This window comes from Zingiber officinale, chromosome 7B (genome assembly GCF_018446385.1).
Source record: "Zingiber officinale cultivar Zhangliang chromosome 7B, Zo_v1.1, whole genome shotgun sequence".
NCBI classification, from domain to species: Eukaryota; Viridiplantae; Streptophyta; class Magnoliopsida; order Zingiberales; family Zingiberaceae; genus Zingiber; species Zingiber officinale.
The window spans coordinates 106,244,502-106,248,173 of record NC_055999.1 but is presented as its reverse complement, the minus strand read 5'-3'; the positions used below and the strand labels follow the sequence as shown (position 1 = coordinate 106,248,173).

At 40.0% G+C, this 3,672-nt stretch overlaps 1 non-coding gene across 1 annotated transcript; it reads left to right on the top strand.

The window, feature by feature from the left end:
- The first annotated feature begins 1,446 nt into the window (after positions 1-1,446).
- On the top strand, positions 1,447-1,519 carry TRNAR-ACG. The gene has a single exon. It is a non-coding gene; the product is annotated as a tRNA-Arg (tRNA).
- Positions 1,520-3,672: the final 2,153 nt, after the last annotated feature.

Here is a 3,672-nt window from a genome sequence, read left to right as displayed (position 1 = left end):
GGGATGTGACGCTCCTATTGACCATGCGTGGACCTCCGATGAGACTAGCCTACAAGTACAAAAGCGTCAGTGCCGAGCCAGGGAGTGGTTCCCCGGCGATGGCCATCTGACGCTCAAGTCAGATCTCCGACGAAAGCAACAAGCAAGTAAAGAAACGAAAGTGACAATATAACTGTGGCTACAGTAGAATGAGTATACCTTCGTTGAAGGTTGGGGTCCTTTATATAGGGCTCCCAGGGGTGCACGTGCACACTCTTCAAAGCTTTCCCTGATAGGGCGTGTCAGAAAAGTGTACCTGACACCATATCTCAACAGCTCGAGCATATTCCGACAAGATAGTTGAAGCTTCCGTCGTACAATTCTTTACCTGATCATGTCGCCGACCATGCTGTCTGTCTGCGACACGGGTCTCGAGGAGGATACCAGTTGATCCTGCCTCTATCTGATAGTGGGCCGAGCGAGTGGGCCGCTCGACCAACTTTTGTATGCTAGCGGGCCGAGCGGGGAGGTCGCTTGGCTAATTCCGCTGTCTGGGCCGAGCGGGACTACCGTTCAGCTACTTCCATTGTCCAAGTTTGCCGGGTCGGGTTTGTGCTTTGATGGCTGTGATATGATCTGTGGTTGTTCCGGATGTCCGCCCGACATATGCCCAGCGGCTCGGCAAATGACTTGCCGGTCGGCGCCTGCTTTGGTGATAGTTTTGAGCATCGAAAGCTCGATGTGAGACAGAGCAGTAATAACGTCGGACCGGCCATTCCCTATGCTGATCGGCAGATGGGGTTGCCCGATCGGACACTAGCTCGGGGCGTTGACCGTCTTGACTTTGACCTTCCACGTGGCGTTGACCTCTCTGCGGGGCGAGGCCCGACCTTGTCACAAGATAATATATATATATATTTCTTGATTCTTATATAAAATTAATTATAAATTTATTTCATTATTTAAATATATAAAAACAGTAATTTATAAAATTTTACAATCCGTTGATAATATATTAAAAATAAAATAAATTTTATGTATTGAATCAATATCATTAATTGAGTTTGATAAAAAACAACAACTTAAATTTGATAAAAAGAATTACGAAACAAATTTGAACAAGCTTAATAATATAAATAAATAAATTTGAACACAAATAAAGTCAGCTCTATTTAACTTATTTACACTCCTCGAAGTCTCTCTAAACGAGATGTTAGGGAATTAATGCGCATTTATTTTGTTTTATTAGAAACCATTTAAGAATATGTGCATTATGTTTTGTCGAAAAAATAGAGAAAACAAATTATATTTTTATTATTTAACTCTTCTTTAACGTTCATAAATTCTATTGACATTTACAGCTTTCTTGTCGTTGTCCAAACTGGTGCCTTATTTATCCCTATTGTAAGGATGCGTTAACAAATTGAAATTATGATCTTGTTATTTGTTCGATCAACAAATAACTACGACTCCGTGGCCCAATGGATAAGGCGCTGGTCTACGGAACCAGAGATTCTGGGTTCGATCCCCAGCGGAGTCGTTGGTTCTATTACTCATTTTGATTGTTGATTATTTTTTCAATAAACCGTGGATTAAAAGGACATTTCCAGGAATTAAATCCAAAATGATAAGTCAAGGAGGCAAAGGAGCGTACGTTTTTGTTGTTCGTAATTATCCTCTTTTTAATGCGATTAATTCAATTCATCGACGTAAGTGCGAAATTAATCAACTAATAATTACTATTAATTCAATCGCCCCCAATTATTCCGCCGGATATTCCATCCGGTCAGTATTTGTATCCATGCGGAATCTCCAATGAGGACGTACTCCATTCTATCACCCTCGATCGGAGGCCACAAGGGAAGAACTGCGACGGGGACGATTGAGGAGGAACAGGAGCGAGATTGAAATGAGTCCCCTCTGTAGACTCTGATTCCCTCTTATTATTTATTTATCTATTTTTTGTTGACGATATTCTTGCGCTTCTTTTCCTTTCAAATTGTTTGCGTTGGAATTGTATGGGAGTTAAAGAAGAATCGGGCTGAATGATTTTTCTTTGCGAGGGTTTCAAATGGCAAATAAGAATAGTCGAGATTCTTTTGTGTTTTTTTTTCCTCGAAATGCTTACTGATGGAATTAAGCGATGTGGATTAGGACGCCTAGGGTTTGTATTTTCTCATATTGACATTCGTTATAGATGATCAAAGTTACTTTTTTTTTTCCGAAAAGAAAAAGATTTAATACATTCTCAACGTTCTATAGGGGCTACTAGTGTGCTTTTCTTCTCCTTGTTCTTGGGGTCTCACGGCAGGCCATTGTATCCGCTACCAAGTAAGCAACAGCACAAAGAGAAAAAGGCTTTGCAGACATCGAGGCCTTACAACATTTCTCATCGTGGATCGAATGGAGAGATTCTTGAAGAAACAGATGCTGCTTATATGATAACTACTATTCAACTTAAGTTTATGGAACGGTCGAATTTTCACAGAGGATAGTCGACTATTAATTTTAGTAGTCGATTGATAGGCGGAGTTTTTAACCCGTGGCCTATATAATCAAGCCTTGAGAGCTTGGTTATAGTTGACGAAATTAGTGGTGGTAAACCCTAATTAGTAATCTACTAGTCTCAAGAGTCTTGGTTGGTGTTGTGGTGAGGTTTCTCCACCAAAAAGAAACGACTTGAGATAGCTGGAGTTTGCCGGGGGCTAATCCACCGACGGATAGAGATCGTCCACCTTACGGACAGCCGTGGAGTAGGAGCAAGATATCTCCGAACGTTACATCGACGTGTTAATTGGTTTGCTTGTCTTTCTTAGTCTTTGTATTTTTTTTAGTGTTTAGCTTGTTTGTTTTGTTTGTATTCCGTTGCGCAAGCTAACATCGTAATAAGAAGCGAGTATTTGTGGGTGTCATCTATCCAACCTCCTTCAAGCCGACCACCGATCCCTTACAGGTTTAACGTCGTCGTTCGACGATTTGGGTGTTGGTTGGTCCTAAGAAGATCGTACCGGTTCCACTGTACAAAAATTTTGTACAAGTGTCGAACCTTTCCTAAACAACCTATTGTGTTATTTAGAAATTAAATTAGGAATCGCAAACGGAACTTAACGTTATTGATTCCAATTTTAACTTATCTGTTCTTAATGGTTTAAACTTGGATCGCAAGCGGAACTTAACACTATTGATCCAAATCCACCTATGTTATAAATTCAATTAAATATTAATTTTCAAAATTATCTTCCAGGTTAAACATGGCGAGGCACTAGGCCTTCTTGGATATGGGAGCAACCATCACTTCCTAGACAAAGCCTTTTAAGGAAAGCTAATATTTAATTTCCTAAAATAACATTAGGTTTAACCAAAAAGAACAATGGAATCACAAGATCGAAAAAATAAAAAAAAAACACAAACTCGAATTACAAATTCGAAACTCTAGAATCATATGCCTCTTGTGTTTGGTATTTCCAAAAATAACTATACAAAGAAAACTAGTATGATGCGGAAAACAATTACTAGTTATACCTTTCTTTGTAAGCAAATAACCTCTTGACCTTCTACCGTATCCCTCTTCTAATCTCGGACGTTGTGTGAACAACGATTTTCCAAGATGAGAACCACCCAAGCCCTTCTTCTCCAAGCAAGTTTCGGCCACCACAAAAACTCCAAGAGATGTGATGTTCGGCCACCACCACC